Raw genomic sequence first — 24267 nt, forward strand, 5'->3', positions numbered from 1 at the left:
TGTCTAACGTCATGGCTCCAGGGCCCTGAAGGGTAGGTCGCAAGTGTGTGTGTGTGTGTGCGTGCGTGTGTGTGTGTGAGAGAGAGAGGGGGAGAGAAAAGAGAGAGAGGGTCTATGTATAGGTACTTTATGCTGAAGGATGGGTGTCTGTGTGTGTGTTTATGAATGAAGATTGGGGAGGGGAGACTTGCTGTACTGTAGGAACGTGGTGGAGCTATTGATCAATCTAATTATCCATCCAATGATCTGTAGACCGGTCACTGGAATTAATTTAACACGCATATTGTAACTTCATGTGGACTTTGCACTCAGACCACCTCCTTTTTAAGTTTGTGAGGTTAATGAATATTTTTTTACTGTTTTATCATTAATAAATAAAGAGAGGGCGGGGTATACCAAATGAGAATGAATGAATGAATGAATGGCTATAACCCTATTACCTCAACCTGTTCTTGCACTGAAATAGTTTTTTATTTTACCTTGTCTACATTACACTTTACTCTCCTATTTGTCTATATTATTTATGCTTACTCTTGCACTGTTGCACTGTTGGACTAATGTTGGACTACTTTTTGCACCTTCACCATGACACTCACTCTCTTGAGCACCTTGCCATGCACACATAACTAAGGACTATGGTTGGACTACTGTTTGCACCTTCACCATGACACTCACTCCCTTTAGCACCTCACCAGTCCTGGCCCTGTCACTACACGCGTCTTATGCTTGATCACCCTCAAGCACATTGGACTTTCTTAATTTAACTTATATAGTGTATTTAGTATTTAGTTTTGTTAGTTTTCTTATCTGTCTTATCTTCTACTGTCTTTATTGTACAGTGGAGTTTAGTTATATGTTTATACTTATACTTATGTTTACCATTGTGCTGTAAGTGCATGTTGTGTGTTATGTCTGTATGCTACTGAGACCCTTGAATTTCCCCTTGAGGGTCAATAATGTATCTATCTATCTATCTAGAAATTCCATTATATCAACAAAAGAGGCACCAAAGGCAAGTAAGTTGAGGGTTTACCTGTACTGGGTCAGATTATATTAGTGTTATATGCAGATTTTGTCATAGTCAGATGGTGTCTCTAATAGGATATCATGAAATAAACTAAAAGTAAAATTTTATAATCAATAATAACATTTAGGAGTTGGGAATGAGTGAAATAATTAAGAATTTCCAGTTTCATCCGCACACTTCCTTCTGCTTCACACCCAATATATCCTTTTCAATATATCCTTTCCTTTTTCATGGCATGGAGGGTTTTTTTCCCCCACAGTAGGTATATCTAGCTATATATCTATTGCATGAACACTAGCATCAAAAATATTCCACAGTTAGCGAAACCTTAAACTCAAGGAGCAAAACATCAGCACATATTTGCACTAGCCTACTATAACCACATTGTTAGCTTCGCTAAAAAATGGGATTTACTTCATTTTAAATCCCATGAAAATAAAGTTTATAGTATATAGGCCTACTGAGGATAGACATTCAGGCAAACAAAGTTGTAATAGGGAGTATTGTGCACTTAGCATAGAGGGCAGCGTCTCTCAGGCAGAAAACCAGTCTTGCTATTTGGCTGAAAAGTATAGAAAAGCCTTGAAAAGTATTTACTACGGCAAGGTAAAATATACGTTTTTCCGAGACAAAATAGACAAAGACAAAACTGTCTTGAAGCCTTGACAAACCACATGAATAGGTCAGGCCTCAGCATTCACCTATTCACTTCCATTATACTGTATGTCGTGGAACAAAACTTCTCAACAAACTTCTTCTCAAAGCATATAAGACACAATCCTGCATCAAATTCTACTGTTCTCTTAGCATAACTGTCTTTATAAAAACCTATGTATTCTGGCAAAAGGCTCATGGGAACACCATGAAACGGCAACACCAAAACTTGCCATATGATCAATTGCTTACCTGGTTCAGCACTTACACATGATTCTGTCAGATAAATTCATTGAGGAGGTAAAATATATCAGTTCAACGTAATACCATGGATCACTAACTGCGACAAACCCTGTTTTCCTTTTTTCACAGTAGTAAAAAACAATTAGGTAAATGGAATGCTCAATTGGAACGACTAGCTGAATGCCATACATTGGTGTTTCATTCCAAACTAGACTGTATTATGTAATGTTATATGACTTTTCCTTTTTTACAGCATTCACACTTTTTGCAAAACGCTACAAACATTGATTTACAAAACACTAAACATATCTCTCTACTCTGTGATGTAGAAATCACATATTTTCCAAAATTCTTCCAAAATACTACCACCAGAACCCAATTGATCAAACACAATGATAAGGTGAAAAGACTCCTAGCTGCATAACTGTCAACTCAACAATCAGGCCTAAACACAGGGCAACAGTGGAGCCCTAGTCAGCAACAGAAAATTAAGGCAATATAGCACTGAGGAAGAGATAACTGTAGGCACATGTGAAGAAAGACAAGGACCACATGTATTTATCAGATGAGATTTGAGCAACATTGCTTATGAAGATTGGGTCGAGCCACGTAACATATAGCTTTCTATCTTTTTTGTTTGACCCAACTACCAAACACTGCTCTTTTTACCAACATAGTATTTCCAGAATTTCTGAATTTCCAGATCAAATTTGGAACTGGATTGATGTATTTGGTGTACTTCACCATGTGAAGAGAAAAAAGTCTGCAATGTAGAGGCGGGGTCTTATGCGGCATGTTTGGGCAGTATATTCTCTATGTATACGTACTTTAAATTATCCTCTAATCCTTTGCAAAAATATTAGGTTACTATTAGGCATACTGCAGGGGTGTAAAATGGAGGACGCAAATGCAGACACCGAGATGGGAAATAGATATAAGGTTAGAATGTTAAGGTTAGTCTGCAGCACAAAGCGGTAGGTAAATCTCGGTAGTCAGGTTCAATACAGAGGAAACAGAGGCAAGACAAAAATAAGAATCAATAAGAATCCAAAAATTCAAGAGTTTTTGAAAAGAGACGTGACGCGGAACGACAGAAAATAAGTCAGAAAAGACCCAGAAACAAGACAGTGTGTGACAGAGATAGTCAGGGTGATTGAGTAACTTAGAACAGGGATGCAGGACTCAATCAACAGAACTCCAGGAAGTGCAGTAACAGGACACAACATGGCGTGGACAGAGGGGCCTAGCACACATGACCAACACGGCATGACAAGGAACAGGAAACATAGAAACTGGACCAGACTGTGACTCATACACTATATCCTAGGGGTAAACATTTTTACATAGGTGTATGACATTGAGTAGCCTACATTAGGGTGTAACTGGTTCAAACATTATCAGATCATATGATGGCTGGATGGATGCATGTGTTATGACAATGTGATATGGTTTTGAAAGATCTGAGGTGTAGTGTTTTTTTTTTTTTAAAGAAAAATAAAAAAATAAAAAATAAAAATGGAGGGAATTGCCAGCAATTGAATATGTTGCAACTATTGAGGTTTAAACTTGGAAAAGTACAGATTTTTGTAAAATGCTGCGACATTTAGAAATTCAATTAGGGGCAGTACACTTACCGGTAGTTACATTTCTAACCATCTGGTCCTGGATCTTATAAAATCTCCTTTAGCCAAATCCCAATAAAAGTTCATCATCAACTTTGTAAGCTGATATTTCCAACTTTTCTTCTTCACTCATCTCTTTTGTCAGCTCATTTATTGTCTTTAGTAGTTTCATCTCTAACTGTTTGTTTATTCTCATTAGGCTATTGGTCATGGATATTGCATTGACATTATTGTTTATTACTTTTTTTTCCTTTACATAGTCTTAACCACATTTTAAAGTCATTTTCATCTGTAAGTCGCTTTGGACACAATCCATAATTGTTTTTTTGGTGGCCTTACAAGGGCAAAATATCTGGTCATATCCTTAACAAAAAACATCCTCAACAACCTTTTTTTTAAAAGTAAAATGCATCGTTCATCGGTCAAAGTGTATGAGTAGATGCTTACTTTATTCTGAGAAGGAGTTCAAGGGTGGCTAAAGTATAAAAAAGAAAGGATCCCTCACCTTTTAATTAAAAAGGTCTGTTTCTAACTCCTCCTTCTCCTACTTTTCTCTGAAGAAATAAAATGCAGGAAAACCAATGTGATTCAGTAGGCCTACTGTGTAAATATGATACAGAAGTACTGTACTGCCCGTGGCACGGAGGAAGGTGGTTCATGTCCCAATGCATATTAAATCCCTTTTAGAGGGCATTTAGAGGTCCCTTAATAGGCCAAAAAAGCTGACACACAATGTTGTGAGACACCGACTCATTTTTGGAGAAAAGTTGATCATTGTTCATCCTTAGTCATTAATGTTATACATTATAGATTTAGGGAGATATTAGACTCTCATCCGTCGAAATGGCTGATTTAGCGGGGGATTGTATGTCAGCGGAACTTGTACATAGAACATGGTGGGGTAATCAAGGATTCTTGTTATGCTTTTATGAAAAATGGATACAATTGGTAGCCTAATCTTTTCAAAACGTTGTGCGTTAAGCTCATAGGCTTAAATAACAATTATTATTAAAGTTTATTTAGGCAGGGACAGATACAGAATAATGATTTTGAACATGTTTATCTTTACCCTCACAAACACATCAACACATGGTAAAGTATGTAGATAGTTTAAAAATTTAACGCATGTATCAAAGTCCCACTATACAACCAACCGCTCCGCATTTTCATTTCATTCTTGAAAAGTCAGAATCTTTTGAAACAGGCGAGAACATGAACAGCTAGTCAAGAAGGGCATAATAATAGGTGAAACAACATAGTTTAGTTACCCCGAAATAGTAGTCTAAATAGCATGTTAGGCCTAACATAGACCTCTACAGGCAACATCTTTAGGTGGCAACTTCTTTAGTTGATTACTTATGTTGAGACAATTTTGTTTTGTATCACAAGTTTTCTGAAAATGTAAGTTCATACAAACACTATTACAATAGCATTAAAACTATTTGTTTTGGGGTGTTTGGGGACTGTGTCTTACCTAGATGTGTAACTGTACCCGTTGTGTTTCATTGGACGATAACATTTTAGGGCGGGTGTGGTAACATAAGCATATATACTAGGCATTTTTTTTTACTTAAACACCTGAATCTCAAATGGGATGAATGAAGATCTATCGCTAAGTTGTTTCTTATAAATGGAAAACTAATATAATATTATTAATAATAATGGATTTTATTTACGGGTACCTTTCTCAACACTCAAGGTCACCTTACAACAATAAAACACTCAATCCATTAAACAAGCAATCAGAGAAAAAAGGCAATAAAATGACATGATAATACTATTAATAATAAAAGAACAAGAAAAAGGGCGGAGTCTTTACAGCAAAAAAAAGATGAACAAAAAAATGAAAAAAAAGATGAACACCACTTTTTTAAGTTTCATGAGCTAGGGGCGTTGATTCCAGAGGTACCAATTCACATTGTTTGGCCAGATCCAGATCAGCTTGACAGGTCTTGGATAGACACGTCAGGGCACCTCGGTACCTTTCCAAATCAGCACTCCGTTTGAACAATCTATCAACCTTTTTGAAAACATTACTTAGAACGTGCAGGTCTTTCCATAGATACCTCACTTTAGGTGTATCTGCGAATTTATTTTCATCAGAAACATATGATGGTTTTCTGTAAACATCACTAGACAGGTGAATGAAGTTCTTTGGACAGTGAGCATAAATATGGTAGCGCTGGGTATAGAGCGCGCTATTCCATGCCGCTGTGTAGGTGGTGTCCATAGGTAGCTCAATATCGCTCCAAATGTCCCTAAACATTATCCAATCGGTGTCACAAAATGAGATGTGTGGCATGTCATCTGAAAACACCAAATCCTGCGATGCCATAGCATATAGTTTCACACTGCAATCATCTTTGTCAAAAACATAGCCTCCTCTGCGACCATCGCTCAGGAGCCATTGGTATTCCACTGCATCACTCGGTTTACCCAGAAAGTTTCCGATCCTGTTGCTAACCGGCATGAGCGTAACTCTTTTCTTGGAGACGGGTGGGCTAGGTACATGTGTTTCAGCCATGTCGGTAAGTCTTTGAGAGCTATTAACTACATAGCCAAACTAGTTTATATAGCTAGTATATATGCTTATGTTACCACACCCGCCCTAAAATGTTATCGTCCAATGAAACACAACGGGTACAGTTACACATCTAGGTAAGACACAGTCCCCAAACACCCCAAAACAAATAGTTTTATTGCTATTGTAATAGTGTTTGTATGAACTTACATTTTCAGAAAACTTGTGATACAAAACAAAATTGTCTCAACATAAGTAATCAACTAAAGAAGTTGCCACCTAAAGATGTTGCCTGTAGAGGTCTATGTTAGGCCTAACATGCTATTTAGACTACTATTTCGGGGTAACTAAACTATGTTGTTTCACCTATTATTATGCCCTTCTTGACTAGCTGTTCATGTTCTCGCCTGTTTCAAAAGATTCTGACTTTTCAAGAATGAAATGAAAATGCGGAGCGGTTGGTTGTATAGTGGGACTTTGATACATGCGTTAAATTTTTAAACTATCTACATACTTTACCATGTGTTGATGTGTTTGTGAGGGTAAAGATAAACATGTTCAAAATCATTATTCTGTATCTGTCCCTGCCTAAATAAACTTTAATAATAATTGTTATTTAAGCCTATGAGCTTAACGCACAACGTTTTGAAAAGATTAGGCTACCAATTGTATCCATTTTTCATAAAAGCATAACAAGAATCCTTGATTACCCCACCATGTTCTATGTACAAGTTCCGCTGACATACAATCCCCCGCTAAATCAGCCATTTCGACGGATGAGAGTCTAATATCTCCCTAAATCTATAATGTATAACATTAATGACTAAGGATGAACAATGATCAACTTTTCTCCAAAAATGAGTCGGTGTCTCACAACATTGTGTGTCAGCTTTTTTGGCCTATTAAGGGACCTCTAAATGCCCTCTAAAAGGGATTTAATATGCATTGGGACATGAACCACCTTCCTCCGTGCCACGGGCAGTACAGTACTTCTGTATCATATTTACACAGTAGGCCTACTGAATCACATTGGTTTTCCTGCATTTTATTTCTTCAGAGAAAAGTAGGAGAAGGAGGAGTTAGAAACAGACCTTTTTAATTAAAAGGTGAGGGATCCTTTCTTTTTTATACTTTAGCCACCCTTGAACTCCTTCTCAGAATAAAGTAAGCATCTACTCATACACTTTGACCGATGAACGATGCATTTTACTTTTAAAAAAAAGGTTGTTGAGGATGTTTTTTGTTAAGGATATGACCAGATATTTTGCCCTTGTAAGGCCACCAAAAAAACAATTATGGATTGTGTCCAAAGCGACTTACAGATGAAAATGACTTTAAAATGTGGTTAAGACTATGTAAAGGAAAAAAAAGTAATAAACAATAATGTCAATGCAATATCCATGACCAATAGCCTAATGAGAATAAACAAACAGTTAGAGATGAAACTACTAAAGACAATAAATGAGCTGACAAAAGAGATGAGTGAAGAAGAAAAGTTGGAAATATCAGCTTACAAAGTTGATGATGAACTTTTATTGGGATTTGGCTAAAGGAGATTTTATAAGATCCAGGACCAGATGGTTAGAAATGTAACTACCGGTAAGTGTACTGCCCCTAATTGAATTTCTAAATGTCGCAGCATTTTACAAAAATCTGTACTTTTCCAAGTTTAAACCTCAATAGTTGCAACATATTCAATTGCTGGCAATTCCCTCCATTTTTATTTTTTATTTTTTTATTTTTCTTTAAAAAAAAAAAAACACTACACCTCAGATCTTTCAAAACCATATCACATTGTCATAACACATGCATCCATCCAGCCATCATATGATCTGATAATGTTTGAACCAGTTACACCCTAATGTAGGCTACTCAATGTCATACACCTATGTAAAAATGTTTACCCCTAGGATATAGTGTATGAGTCACAGTCTGGTCCAGTTTCTATGTTTCCTGTTCCTTGTCATGCCGTGTTGGTCATGTGTGCTAGGCCCCTCTGTCCACGCCATGTTGTGTCCTGTTACTGCACTTCCTGGAGTTCTGTTGATTGAGTCCTGCATCCCTGTTCTAAGTTACTCAATCACCCTGACTATCTCTGTCACACACTGTCTTGTTTCTGGGTCTTTTCTGACTTATTTTCTGTCGTTCCGCGTCACGTCTCTTTTCAAAAACTCTTGAATTTTTGGATTCTTATTGATTCTTATTTTTGTCTTGCCTCTGTTTCCTCTGTATTGAACCTGACTACCGAGATTTACCTACCGCTTTGTGCTGCAGACTAACCTTAACATTCTAACCTTATATCTATTTCCCATCTCGGTGTCTGCATTTGCGTCCTCCATTTTACACCCCTGCAGTATGCCTAATAGTAACCTAATATTTTTGCAAAGGATTAGAGGATAATTTAAAGTACGTATACATAGAGAATATACTGCCCAAACATGCCGCATAAGACCCCGCCTCTACATTGCAGACTTTTTTCTCTTCACATGGTGAAGTACACCAAATACATCAATCCAGTTCCAAATTTGATCTGGAAATTCAGAAATTCTGGAAATACTATGTTGGTAAAAAGAGCAGTGTTTGGTAGTTGGGTCAAACAAAAAAGATAGAAAGCTATATGTTACGTGGCTCGACCCAATCTTCATAAGCAATGTTGCTCAAATCTCATCTGATAAATACATGTGGTCCTTGTCTTTCTTCACATGTGCCTACAGTTATCTCTTCCTCAGTGCTATATTGCCTTAATTTTCTGTTGCTGACTAGGGCTCCACTGTTGCCCTGTGTTTAGGCCTGATTGTTGAGTTGACAGTTATGCAGCTAGGAGTCTTTTCACCTTATCATTGTGTTTGATCAATTGGGTTCTGGTGGTAGTATTTTGGAAGAATTTTGGAAAATATGTGATTTCTACATCACAGAGTAGAGAGATATGTTTAGTGTTTTGTAAATCAATGTTTGTAGCGTTTTGCAAAAAGTGTGAATGCTGTAAAAAAGGAAAAGTCATATAACATTACATAATACAGTCTAGTTTGGAATGAAACACCAATGTATGGCATTCAGCTAGTCGTTCCAATTGAGCATTCCATTTACCTAATTGTTTTTTACTACTGTGAAAAAAGGAAAACAGGGTTTGTCGCAGTTAGTGATCCATGGTATTACGTTGAACTGATATATTTTACCTCCTCAATGAATTTATCTGACAGAATCATGTGTAAGTGCTGAACCAGGTAAGCAATTGATCATATGGCAAGTTTTGGTGTTGCCGTTTCATGGTGTTCCCATGAGCCTTTTGCCAGAATACATAGGTTTTTATAAAGACAGTTATGCTAAGAGAACAGTAGAATTTGATGCAGGATTGTGTCTTATATGCTTTGAGAAGAAGTTTGTTGAGAAGTTTTGTTCCACGACATACAGTATAATGGAAGTGAATAGGTGAATGCTGAGGCCTGACCTATTCATGTGGTTTGTCAAGGCTTCAAGACAGTTTTGTCTTTGTCTATTTTGTCTCGGAAAAACGTATATTTTACCTTGCCGTAGTAAATACTTTTCAAGGCTTTTCTATACTTTTCAGCCAAATAGCAAGACTGGTTTTCTGCCTGAGAGACGCTGCCCTCTATGCTAAGTGCACAATACTCCCTATTACAACTTTGTTTGCCTGAATGTCTATCCTCAGTAGGCCTATATACTATAAACTTTATTTTCATGGGATTTAAAATGAAGTAAATCCCATTTTTTAGCGAAGCTAACAATGTGGTTATAGTAGGCTAGTGCAAATATGTGCTGATGTTTTGCTCCTTGAGTTTAAGGTTTCGCTAACTGTGGAATATTTTTGATGCTAGTGTTCATGCAATAGATATATAGCTAGATATACCTACTGTGGGGGAAAAAAACCCTCCATGCCATGAAAAAGGAAAGGATATATTGAAAAGGATATATTGGGTGTGAAGCAGAAGGAAGTGTGCGGATGAAACTGGAAATTCTTAATTATTTCACTCATTCCCAACTCCTAAATGTTATTATTGATTATAACATTTTACTTTTAGTTTATTTCATGATATCCTATTAGAGACACCATCTGACTATGACAAAATCTGCATATAACACTAATATAATCTGACCCAGTACAGGTAAACCCTCAACTTACTTGCCTTTGGTGCCTCTTTTGTTGATATAATGGAATTTCTAGATAGATAGATAGATACATTATTGACCCTCAAGGGGAAATTCAAGGGTCTCAGTAGCATACAGACATAACACACAACATGCACTTACAGCACAATGGTAAACATAAGTATAAGTATAAACATATAACTAAACTCCACTGTACAATAAAGACAGTAGAAGATAAGACAGATAAGAAAACTAACAAAACTAAATACTAAATACACTATATAAGTTAAATTAAGAAAGTCCAATGTGCTTGAGGGTGATCAAGCATAAGACGCGTGTAGTGACAGGGCCAGGACTGGTGAGGTGCTAAAGGGAGTGAGTGTCATGGTGAAGGTGCAAACAGTAGTCCAACCATAGTCCTTAGTTATGTGTGCATGGCAAGGTGCTCAAGAGAGTGAGTGTCATGGTGAAGGTGCAAAAAGTAGTCCAACATTAGTCCAACAGTGCAACAGTGCAAGAGTAAGCATAAATAATATAGACAAATAGGAGAGTAAAGTGTAATGTAGACAAGGTAAAATAAAAAACTATTTCAGTGCAAGAACAGGTTGAGGTAATAGGGTTATAGCCATTCATTCATTCATTCATTCTCATTTGGTATACCCCGCCCTCTCTTTATTTATTAATGATAAAACAGTAAAAAAATATTCATTAACCTCACAAACTTAAAAAGGAGGTGGTCTGAGTGCAAAGTCCACATGAAGTTACAATATGCGTGTTAAATTAATTCCAGTGACCGGTCTACAGATCATTGGATGGATAATTAGATTGATCAATAGCTCCACCACGTTCCTACAGTACAGCAAGTCTCCCCTCCCCAATCTTCATTCATAAACACACACACAGACACCCATCCTTCAGCATAAAGTACCTATACATAGACCCTCTCTCTCTTTTCTCTCCCCCTCTCTCTCTCACACACACACACGCACGCACACACACACACACACTTGCGACCTACCCTTCAGGGCCCTGGAGCCATGACGTTAGACACGCTTACCCCAGAACATTACATTTATGATTTATTTTTTACTCTAGTTCACAGAAATATGAAAGAAGGTTCTGGACAGGATCAGATCATTCATTTCATTCACATTCAGTTTAATCATCCTAAAAACATAAACATAACGAAACATTCCAACCTTTCTCCTTCTCACTCTCAAGCATGCATGCACACACACACACACACACACACCCACACTCACAACCTACGCCCTCAGGGCCCTGGAGCCGTGACATTAGACACGCTTACCCCTGAACCTTAAAGTTCAGCTTAAATGTAGGATTTATGTTTTATTTTAGTTCACAGCCACATGGCTGAAACCTTTTTAGACTCTTGGCATCATCACCTCCTTGATTCTTTTATTCAGGTTCATATCACTAAAACTTTAAACATACACACAGTCATACAAACCCCCTCATCTCTCTCTCACCCCCTCTCTCAGACACACATACACACACACACGCACATACACAGACCTTTGACCATCCCCCTACCCTCTCACACTTCTCTGCTGTCTGATACATTTTATTCTTTTCAATGACTTGATGAAAATCTTGATGAATTTGAATGTAAAACTCTGTTGATACCAACCTTTTTTTATACAGACACATTTTTTGGATCATTTTTGATTTTTGATAATACACTCACGCACACACACACACACACACACACACACACACACTCACAACCTACGCCCTCAGGGCCCTGGAGCCGTGACATTAGACACGCTTACCCCTGAACCTTAAAGTTCAGCTTAAATGTAGGATTTATGTTTTATTTTAGTTCACAGCCACATGGCTGAAACCTTTTTAGACTCTTGGCATCATCACCTCCTTGATTCTTTTATTCAGGTTCATATCACTAAAACTTGAAGCATACATACAGTCATACAAACCCCCTCCTCTCTCTCTTACCCCTCTCTCAGACACACATACACACACACACACACACACACAGACAGCACCCTCCCCCAGGCACATGACTCCTACCAAAAGCACCCCCGCCAAATTCAAAGGCACCCATACTCAACAGATACTTATACTGTTGCCTATAGCTTTCTCGTGTCTTTTCTTAATGATTTCTCTTAATGTTTTCTCTTAGGGGCACCACTTAGCCGCTCGCTACTAGGACCCGCATTTTCAGGAGTTGATAAACTAGCCATTTTTACTTTGCTATCTTTACCCATACTTTTACACCGCTTTTATTCTCCCTAACAGCGCCGCTCATAATTGCTCGCGCATGACACTCCCATGACATCCCCCTACAGGACACACCACAGCCATGACCAACACATTCGTGTACACCCCCACCCTTGGACACACGCTCACCCATTACCAACGCATCCGTGTACCGCCCCCACCCCTGGACACACACACACCCATGCACACAGACACACACACACACACACACACACACACACCCCCGGTACACCCCCACCCTGGACACACGCTCCCCCATTACCAGCACATCCGTGTACCGCCCCACCCCTGGACACACACACACCCATGCACACACACACACACACTGACACACACACACACACACCCCCACCCTGGACACACGCTCACCCATTACCAACACATCCGTGTATCAACCCCACCCCTGGACACACACACACCCATGCACACAGACACACACACACACACACACACACACACACACACACACCCCCAATACACCCCCACCCTGGACACACGCTCCCCCATTACCAGCACATCCGTGTACCGCCCCCACCCTGGACACACACACACACACCCCGGTACACCCCCACCCTAGACACACACACACACACACACACACACACACACATACACACACCACACATACACACACACACACACACACACACACACACACACACACACACACACACACACACACACACAGCCCCCTCCCCCAGACACATGACTCCTACCAAAAGCAACCCGCCACATTCAAACAACCTGTCAGACTCAATTGATGACTAGTTCAAAGACCGGATGTCCCGCCCTCACCGGAAATCAAAGACCTTTGACCTTCATTAACCGGAAGTCCCGCCCACCTGTCACTTTTTAATTAGTGATAATTGAAACTAAGTACTTCTTATACTCTCTGACGCAAACAGTTACAAACACTCAGGTTCTCTACTTCATAAGATGTCGCGGGCGATCGGGAAGACGCTGAGCAGAGGGCACCGTCGCATAAAACAACGTGAGTCCGCGGAAACTGCCGGACGGTGCTTCAGGCCGGATTCGAACCTGCGATGCCATTCTTAAAGTGCTATGTAGCACAGCGCTGCCTTTCCCATGTGTGCTACGGAGACACCATTAATGCAGTGCTCATTATACATGATTAGAGTCTCGTGACTGCCGGCTACTGCGTGCGTGCGTGCGTGTGTAGGTCAAAGTCCGCCGATCGCAGCATTCCCCTATTTTGTAAAATTATTTTTTACTCTCCTGGGTGTTGCAATGGATATCAATGATTCATATGATTGCCCTCAGTAAAAAAACACAAGAAACAGGAATGCAATCAGTTACAAACACTCAGGTTCTCTGCTTCATAAGATGTCGCCGGCGATCGGGAAGACGCTGAGCAGAGGGCACCGTCGTGTAAAACAACGCGAGACCGCGGAAATGGCCGGACGGTGCTTCAGGCTGGATTCGAACCTGCGATGATATTCTTAAAGTGCTATGTAGCACAGCGCTGCCTTTCCCATGTGTGCTACGGAGACACCATTAATGCAGTGCTCATTATACATGATTAGAGTCTCGTGACTGCCGGCTACTGCGTGCGTGCGTGCGTGTGTAGGTCAAAGTCCGCCGATCGCAGCATTCCCCTATTTTGTAAAATTATTTTTTACTCTCCTGGGTGTTGCAATGGATATCAATGATTCATATGATTGCCCTCAGTAAAAAAACACAAGAAACAGGAATGCAATCAGTTACAAACACTCAGGTTCTCTGCTTCATAAGATGTCGCCGGCGATCGGGAAGACGCTGAGCAGAGGGCACCGTCGCGTAAAACAACGCGAGACCGCGGAAATGGCCGGACGGTGCTTCAGGCTGGATTCGAACCTGCGATGACATTCTTAAAGTGCTATGTAGCACAGCGCTGCCTTTCCCATGTGTGCTACGGAGACACCATTAATGCAGTGCTCATTATACATGATTAGAGTCTCGTGACTGCCGGCTACTGCGTGCGTGCGTGCGTGTGTAGGTCAAAGTCCGCCGATCGCAGCATTCCCCTATTTTGTAAAATTATTTTTTACTCTCCTGGGTGTTGCAATGGATATCAATGATTCATATGATTGCCCTCAGTAAAAAAACACAAGAAACAGGAATGCAATCAGTTACAAACACTCAGGTTCTCTGCTTCATAAGATGTCGCCGGCGATCGGGAAGACGCTGAGCAGAGGGCACCGTCGCGTAAAACAACGTGAGTCCGCGGAAACTGCCGGACGGTGCTTCAGGCCGGATTCGAACCGGCGATGCCATTCTTAAAGTGCTATGTAGCACAGCGCTGCCTTTCCCATGTGTGCTACGGAGACGCTGATTAATGCAGTGCGAATTATACATGATTAGAGTCTCGTGACTGCCGGCTACTGCGTGCGTGCGTGCGTGTGTAGGTCAAAGTCCGCCGATCGCAGCATTCCCCTATTTTGTAAAATTATTTTTTACTCCTCTGGGTGTTGCAATGGATATCAATGATTCATATGATTGCCCTCAGTAAAAAAGCACAAGAAACAGGACGCAAACAGTTACAAACTCTGCTTCATAAGATGTCGCGGGCGATCGGGAAGACGCTGAGCAGAGGGCACCGTCGCGTAAAACAACGTGCGTCCGCGGAAACTGCCGGACGGTGCTTCAGGCCGGATTCGAACCTGCGATGACATGGTTAAAGTGCTATGTAGCACAGCGCTGCCTTTCCCATGTGTGCTATGGAGACGCTGATTAATGCAGAGCTCATTAGAGTCTCGTGACTGCCGGCTACTGTGTGCGTGCGCGTGCGTAGGTCAAAGTCCGCCGATCGCAGCATTCCCCTATTTTGTAAAATTATGTTTTACTCTCCTGGGTGTTGCAATGGATATCAATGATTCATATGATTGCCCTCAGTAAAAAAGCACAAGAAACAGGACGCAAACAGTTACAAACTCTGCTTCATACGATGTCGCGGGCGATCGGGAAGACGCTGAGCAGAGGGCACCGTCGCGTAAAACAACGTGAGTCCGCGGAAACTGCCGGACGGTGCTTCAGGCCGGATTCGAACCGGCGATGCCATTCTTAAAGTGCTATGTAGCACAGCGCTGCCATTCCCATGTGTGCTACGGAGACGCTGATTAATGCAGTGCTCATTATACATGATTAGAGTCTCGTGACTGCCGGCTACTGCGTGCGTGCGTAGGTCAAAGTCCGCTGATCGCGGCATTCCCCTATTTTGTAAAATTATTTTTTACTCCTCTGGGTGTTGCAATGGATATCAATGATTCATATGATTGCCCTCAGTAAAAAAGCACAAGAAACAGGACGCAAACAGTTACAAACTCTGCTTCATACGATGTCGCGGGCGATCGGGAAGACGCTGAGCAGAGGGCACCATCGCGTAAAAGAACGTGAGACCGCGGAAACTGCCGGACGGTGCCGGATTCGAACCGGCGATGCCATTCTTAAAGTGCTATGTAGCACAGCGCTGCCTTTCCCATGTGTGCTACGGAGACACCATTAATGCAGTGCTCATTATACATGATTAGAGAAACCTGGTCTCACGGGAATCCGTGAAATATCCACGGACGCTTAACTCAAAATCCGTGGTGGGCCCACGGAATCACTGAAATTTCCGTGAAACTCACACGGATTTCGATTCAATGCAAGTTAATGACACTCATATTCCGTGGCTATTTCACGGATCCCCGTTTAAACAACTGAGTGCAGATTTCGCTCAACGGACGTTGTTATCTTATTGGGAAACACACTTTTGATACTTTCAGTTCGATTTTTATTGCCTTTTTTAGTGTCTGTGTAATGTTAGCCTGTCAGGCGTTGCATTCCATCCCTGTTTCAACAACTGAGTGCAGATTTCGCTCAACGGAAGTTACATTTCCGTGAAACACACACGGATTTCGTTCCAATGCAAGTTAATGACAATATATTCCGTGGCTATTTCACGGATCCCCGTTTAACAACTGAGTGCAGATTTCGCTCAACGGATGTTGTTATCTTATTGGGAAACACACTTTTGATACATTCAGTTCGATTTTTATGTAATGTTAGCCTGTCAGGCGTTGCATTCCATCCCTGTTTCAACAACTGAGTGCAGATTTCGCTCAACGGAAGTTGACATTTCCGTGAAACACACACGGATTTCGTTCCAATGCAAGTTAATGACCATATATTCCGTGGCCCACACACGGATCCCCCGTTTCAACAACGGAGTACAGATTTCGGTCAACTGACTTTTATAACTTTGGGATACATGGATATTGAATAATTACAGTCGTTTCAGGACTGCATATTTGCCGTTGGCTTAAATTATGCCCTCATTTAAGTGGGATATTTAATAAAAACGTTCTCACTTCTCATTTCAGCGAGGCATAGTAACCGTTGCTAGGTAAACAAAGCCCATGTCAGAAGCGTATCCCCAGAGAATGTCAACTTAAAAAGAATAGCTTACTGATAGCACTAGTTCTTTCGTCTCAATACTGATTATGAAGTTATAAATGTAATACACTACTGCAGAAATGTTTATATTGCTTAAGGTGGAAATAAAGTTCTTTGGCAAAGAGATGCATTCTGGGAAGTGATGTGTTTAAATGTAATGGCTACATATACCCAAGTTTCTTTCATTCGGAGATTTATGCTCATTATTTTACAAATTTGAGCAAGGATATAAAATATTAAGACTGTACTTTTTCATTGCTATTGATATTTTGGCGCAATTTTGTGCATCGCGTCACTGTGTGCGACGATCCCAGAAACCATTGCCTGGGCGAGATTCCGAGCGGTAAGTACAAGCAGAGAATGTCTAATAAGGGGAGAACTGCCACTCTCGGAAAACTTCCGGTTTCTGAACTGGTTGCAGTTCCTTCTGTGGTTCCACATGAGGGCGCTCGTCCACGAGTGCAGAATGCATGGAGGTCTATGGAGCTGTACCCCTCAAAATCCACTTTTCTCGGGATATAATTTTTTTTCAAGTAATTTGAATATTGTATTCGAAAGGGGAGGCAAAGAAAATACACTTGGTGGAGTATTATATTTTTTAAAGTCACTTAATTGTTGTAAAAAGCCTTTCAAACGTGTCAATGACGTCACTCATTAGCACAATGCTAGCGTGTTATGGGCAACAACGACCCAAACTGTAAGAAATCAAAAGGACATAAGTACTCGTTCATTCAACTTTTGACTTATAACCCATGTTGAAGTTATACAAACTACAATCAAATCTGAGATTTGTCAACGACAATCAGGTGAAAGAGACAAATTTAGCCGTCTAGCTCCATTGACTCCCATTTATTTTGCACTCATGGCGATCGCCCCCAGTGGAAATCTGGTGGAACTGCAACCAAAATTCGGTACAATGGGACTTAATACGGAGTGGCAAGGCTCTCCGTAGACGGGCTCTGGTACAAGGGTCTAATCATAGATATATACACTAGATGTCGCCTTCTGCTTCTCAGCATGCGTCAACACCGCCGCCATCTTGGAACAGGGATCTGAAGCGCTAAACTAGTTCTCCTGTATTGTCAGCGTTACCTATTTAGCGACGTTTGGCCATCCTCAGCGATAGAAAACCTTTTTAGCGATTAGCGACAAATTTGGGAACTTCTCACAATGATGGCAGATTGGCTTCTTTGTTGTTGAAACGTAAGAAAATCACCTTTCTCATGGCTTTGTCATTTATGAATTCAGTTACATCTCGTTTGCCCATGGCACTGACCCATGATTATAAAAGTAACGACTGGCGTAGCCTATGTAGTAGCAGAGGTAAATGTTCTACAGATCTACAGCAACTTCTGGTGAGATTACAACTTACAAGAGTAAACGAGACGAGGGGTATGTGGCCTCAACCAGAGCCTGTCTACGAAGAGCCTGTTTACTTTCATTGTATAGAACCTGGTTGCAGTTTACTCATTGTTCCTCTAGGGGCCGCCGCTAGCTAGTGCAGAATGAATGGGAGTCTATGGGGCTAGACGGGTAAAATGTATCTTTATTATCGTCTTAAGCTTAGACTCAACCATAAATACATGCCTGTCAGTTGGAACAACCCAAAAAACTAGATAATTGCTTGAGATTTTGACGATTTATGGTGATTTTATTTTCGCTAGATCTTTGCCCAGATTGACTCTAATGCATTATAGAGGAGTGGATCACTGAAGCAAGATGGCGTCTCGATTGACGCATTCGTTCCAATGAACAGCAGTAGTCAAGGCGACATCTAGTGTATATATCTATGGGGTCTAATAAGCAAGAGAAATGCATAGGCATTTAACATGTCTAAAATTGAGTTTTGGCCAAAACAATTATGTCCTCCTATTTGTTTATTTCGAACTCCACTGTAAGAGCTGTATTTGAAAGAGACTGACATAATACAATTCTTTGTTGCATCAAAATAAAATGCAACGTACTTCAGAGCCTCTGCTAGCTAGATAGATTAGCTAATTCGGAACTCTGCTGTTGGTTTATTTACATTGATTTGGACGTGTACTTTTGGCATCGCCAGCTATGTGGCACAATTTGCATATATGTGTAACACGCTTCCACCTAATTTCTGCGCCAGCAAAATGTTGTGTTCAGGGCTCAACATTAACTTTCTGAAGTAGCAGCTACTTGCCAACTGGGCAACCAGACATGGGCTTTTGGATGCCACATTAGCAGCTAGCTAAGCCAAATGGTTTCATCCTGTATAGTTCATGCTACTACTTGAAGTTAAAGCGTTTATAAGTCTGGCAAGGCTACGTTTATACAAGTTCCCAGCGAGCCACAGACACACAGACGATTGTTGCTTTATATATTATGATAGATAGATGGTGCAGATCAGCAGGGGTTGTTTTTTTTTTTTTTTGGGGGGGGGGGGGGGTATGCAAAAGTAGTAGTAGTAGGCGCCAAGTGGATATGATATCTTATGTGTGTGCAATGTACGCATGTGCTTCAATCATTCTTGTGTAGAATATAACATGAATGGTTACTGAGCAATTTGATGGTCAGGCGATTAGAGTCAAGGAGATTCTATTCTTGTAGAACATGTAACTAGTAATCATATCATATCTATCATTTTTGCTAATAATGTAGAGATAAAATATCATTCTAATAATGTTTTTTGTCTTTGTTACAGATAATTTACGAGATACATGCTTGTCTCTCTCTCTCTCTCTCTCTCTCTCACACACACACACACAGACACACACACTCACCCTTTCATTCTCATATAGTAAGTATTCCAAGATTTTTATTTTCACAAATTTGAAAGACACTAAATTGTTACTTTATTATTGTTAACCTGAAGAGCATCGGATTCTGTTAAATATCCAATTGGCATTGGGGGAACACCGAATCATCAATCCACGTTTAATGTAGGAACAGCAAATCGCATAGTGTTATACTAGATACCCTGAGTTGGTCCCAAATATCAGTCTTGAAATAGATGAAATCTTGTTTATTACAGGATTGCCTTTATTACAACTGAGTTGAAAGACTGAACATGTTGTTTAATGGTTCAATCTCTCTAAACAACTGAGGAATTTGTATTTTTAAACAATAGCAATTCTAATTACCGGTATGCTTTTCTTGTTGATTTTTTGCAGCCTGTCATGGGAGGGTTAAAAAAAAAAATGCCCTGCATGTCTTGCATCCATTTTTAATGGGTGCAAAATATGCCCAGTATGCACGGCACCACAGCCACAGAAGCTGAGGCAAAAAAAACAACTAGAAAGCTTCAATGAAAAAAAGGAAACCTGGGAGGCCAATACCAAAAAGAATCAACTGACCTCCCATCTGATGGATGATGCTATTATTCTGGTAAGTCATTTGTGCTACATTCAGTGTCGGTGCTCCGCACAAGCAGAACATGCCCTGCGCGTGGGGCACCAAGTGCCTGGGGGGCACCAAAAAAATATAGCTCGTAGAAAATCATCATGCCGCAAATCCTCAAATTGTGGCGGGTCTTTTATTTAGGCTACTTAGGTTGTGCAAACCACAGGCCTTTATTCGAGGCAGGCATTTATTTCTTATAAGGCTTCTGTTGAATAATTTTATGTAAAGCCTGTGCTAACAGTTCTCCTGCCCGCTACCGCATCTGTGTGAGCGCGTCCCTACTGGATATTGTGGCCTGTTCACACGTTATGTCTCTTCCTTGCAAACTTGACTAGCTAAACCATTAATGAAAGCAAAGCAACCAGTTACATCTTCATAAAATATCAATTTGCCAGGCATGCCTTCATGGACAACAGGCCTAAGGTATTTTTTCCTGCGTTTTATGGTGAGACACATTTGGAGTGGCATGGTATCAAAAGCAGAAGATTCTCGGTCTAGTTTGGATTTATGCCTAATTAACTTTTGGATTGTTTGATTATATTGCTCAATGTTGGAACTCATGGCCAATATCAAATATGATTGGTATTTTATGCTTCAATGTTCAGTTTAAATTTAGTTCAAACTGTGTCAGGTTTTCCATCCGCTGTTTATTTGCGAGCCAATAGCCACTTCATTCATTTTTTGCACATTAACCTTACTGTGTGTAGCCAAGCCTTATGCCATACCCAAGTAGCCTAAATCAAGGTAATTTTTAATTATGCATGATTTATTTTGTTATTGAATTCGTAGGCTGGGATTCCTCTCAGCAACAATTATGTTTAAAGGTAGCCTACTGCTTTAGCCTTCAGAAGGGGCAGGCAGCCAGGCTACTGACAGAGCGACGTTGGAGACCCATAGTAGATTTACGACTTTTCATTGCCAACAGTAGGCCTATTAAACCAACCAACAATATAAAGTATCCAAAATAGTGGGGGCACCAGAGTGGCACCATGCATTTGTGCTTTGGGCACCCAAATGGCTAGCACAGGCCCTGGTTACATTACCATAGTACTAATGTTAGGTTAAAGGTTGTATCAGCGATGATGAGCGATTTGTAAAGACAAAACACTTTTATAATGTTCAGCTAATATTTTCTCATGGTCGGCTAGCTCTCCTGTCATTCTAGGCGCTGAAAAAGACTCTGGTATTTTTACGCAGCCCATGCACCACAAACCGCGGAGTCTACCGGACATTAACATTGTGGTTGGTAGTACACCACTAACAATAACCAAGCATTGCATGGATTTTTAAAAAATGAATACTGGTGGTAAGGTTGAGTTATCTCTTGTGTGTCTTGTTTGGTCCTCAGACAAAATATAAAATGAGTTATATATCGGACAAAAACGTCTGCTAAGAAATTTGAACATAAACAATAACAAAAACACAGGCAATATCCGCCAGGATCACTGATACAACCTTTAAGAATGAAGTGTCAAAATGAGTAATACCTCTACTATGCTCCTGTAGTGACACGTTCATACATGAATCATGCACACATGCAAATAGACATGCACACCAAACCCACGCACATATTTTCACACCTTTCCCACATACACTCTCAACAAGTACATTCTCAACTAGTACATTCTCAACTAGTGCATTCCCGTAGCATCTGCTAGCCCGTAGCGTGTTGTAATTTATATGTATGTTGCTTTGGATAAAAGCGTCTGCTAAATACATAAACGTAAACATATATCACTGGCACAATTTATAAATGTTTTTTTAAAGTAACAGGGTTTTTTTTTTTTCAGATTGAGAAGCTCAATGCTGTGGGCTGGAGTCCCGTCCTCCTTCTTGAATACCCAAAGAGAAACCCACAAATGCTTCTCCCTCAGGGCCTGAGGTTAAGTGGGGGGGAAAGTAAATGCCTCAATAACATTAAGGACATTTTCACCTTAATGGTTAAAGGTGATTCCACATTTTCTATACATTATAACGTCTCTATACAACCCCAATTCTGAAAAATGTGGGACACTGAAAATTAGATGACATCAAATAACAAAATGTACAGAAAAATATCATGACATCACTCCTACATTTCACATTTGACCTTATTGTACATTGTGTATTGTTTGTGTTGCTTGTATTCTTTCAGGAAAGAAAGCGCTGACCGATCCAAACAATTTGCCGGGTCAATGAGAGGAGGCCATCTTCATGTCAGAAAATGTGGCTTTCCACCAAGTGTAGATTAGCAATGGTAATTGCGTTAGGGAAGAAAGTCAGTTGCGGAGAATGTAAGATACAGGCCCTAATCTGTACACTGTATGATGAATTATATGATATGCTTGTTATTTGTGTTCTGTATGTATGTTAACATTTTGATTAACATTCTACTATTTGCTTATGTCAAACAGTTTCTAGAAAAGGAAGTGAAGAACAAGAGTGCCCCCACAACAGCCCTATGTACAAGCAGCAGTACAGAAGAGTACTAAAAAAGAGAAAGACAAAGGTTATTTCCATACACAAAATTGCAAATAAAACAATGGATGATGTAACAGTACTTTTTGATCACTTTTAAAAATGTATAATGGCACTGCGGAATAATTGAAATCAGTGATCAGTAACTGTCAGTATCAGTAATCGTACCAGATATTGCGTTTGTTCATCTTTGTGTTTATGTTCAAAATCCCGAACAAGACACGCCAGAGATAACTCACCCCTATATTATATATAAATATAATATAAAGTATTCTCTGAAAAATATTCATGGCATGTTTTAGTATTGTTAGAGATGCTACCAACCCCAGAATGTTTGTCTGCAGTTACTCTATGTTCCAGTTTATGGGACTGTGTAAATTGACCAGGATGTTTTACAGCTCGTATAGGGAATGTAAAGTGAGTGGACCATGAGGAGATATTAACTGAACATCATAAAAAGTGTTACGTGTCTACAAAACGCTGATAGTCACTGATGTGAAGTGTTAAAATTTGAATGTTAAGTTGAGTGCAATGTTATCTTTTTAAGCAAGACACTATTTTTCTATGTCTTTGTTTGCCTGCCACAGGGGAAGATGGAGATCCTAATAGATTGGGTGCCTTCCAAAATGTGGTGAGTTGGTTATCTTTTACACCAGATACTCACAATTACACAAAGGGAAATTACGTTGTTCCAGCAGCCATACATATACTGTAGGACATGTAAATGTACCAGATTTAGTTATTATAGTCTATGCTATAATTTAGTTATATACCGGTACTGCAGGCTACATGTAAACATATATACCGTAAATCAGTTTATATTGTAACACTCCTGTGTACCTGATGTTTTAGATGGATAGAAAGATACTTTATTGATCCCCAAGGGGAAATTCAAGTATGAACAGTAGGGTTTTATGGCAATTGGTAGTAGAGTGTTGTCTGGGGTGAGTGTGAGCTATAAACTATTTTTTATTCATTTGCACTCTGAACTTGTAAATGTACTAACCTGAGATGTTGATAATGTAACTTTTGTCAATTCAGAATGTCAGGGCCCAGTTTTTTTTATTTCCATACTGTGGAGTATTCAGATATTTTATTAGTTGTAACACTATTATGACATTGGTTAATCTAAACATCCCTCCACTAGAATATCTAATCAAACTGGAATACAGGTTACAGTCTTTTTCACTAACCATCTTCCCCCTTTTTTCTCAGCGGGAAAACCTGTCTGCCAACCTGGGAGCCTGCAAGATAAAGATCTACACACACACACACACACACACTCACTCACTCACTCACTCACTCACTCAACAGTCAACAAATATTTTAGCTGAGTGTTGTTCTTTTGTATTTTTTTATATAATATAAGTTAATAAAGACTACTAGTTGCCATATTGAATAGGAAGTATCACACATGTTTTACCACCCTGTTTTCTCAACAAAGAATCACCGTGTTGTGTGTTGTTAGCTTGTCTCCCACTACTTCTTGTATTGCAGTTGTTAGGACAAACTGGCAGAAGAACTTTCATTCACTAAACATTTAAAAGTGCCACAGAGTAATTACTGCTTTTGAT

At 40.0% G+C, this 24267-nt stretch overlaps 1 long non-coding RNA gene across 3 annotated transcripts; it reads left to right on the top strand.

Moving 5' to 3' along the window:
• The first annotated feature begins 19313 nt into the window (after positions 1-19313).
• LOC143140286 (uncharacterized) lies at positions 19314-24092 on the top strand. 3 transcript variants are annotated; one of them, XR_012990622.1, is made up of 7 exons: positions 19314-19634; positions 20008-20221; positions 22027-22183; positions 22371-22509; positions 22630-22724; positions 23281-23324; positions 23909-24092. It is a non-coding gene; the product is annotated as an uncharacterized LOC143140286 (long non-coding RNA). The 3 variants fall into 3 exon arrangements; XR_012990621.1 differs by lacking the exon at positions 19314-19634 and having other exon boundaries at positions 19641-20221; XR_012990623.1 differs by lacking the exon at positions 19314-19634 and having other exon boundaries at positions 19641-20221; positions 22371-22472.
• The last annotated feature ends 175 nt before the right edge of the window (positions 24093-24267 follow it).

The sequence above is a fragment of the Alosa pseudoharengus genome, unplaced genomic scaffold (genome assembly GCF_046254945.1).
Source record: "Alosa pseudoharengus isolate Yale_2024_CS ecotype anadromous, Long Island Sound unplaced genomic scaffold, YU_APseudo_1.1 YU_APseudo_1.1_scf_23, whole genome shotgun sequence".
In the NCBI taxonomy this organism is placed as follows: domain Eukaryota; kingdom Metazoa; phylum Chordata; class Actinopteri; order Clupeiformes; family Clupeidae; genus Alosa; species Alosa pseudoharengus.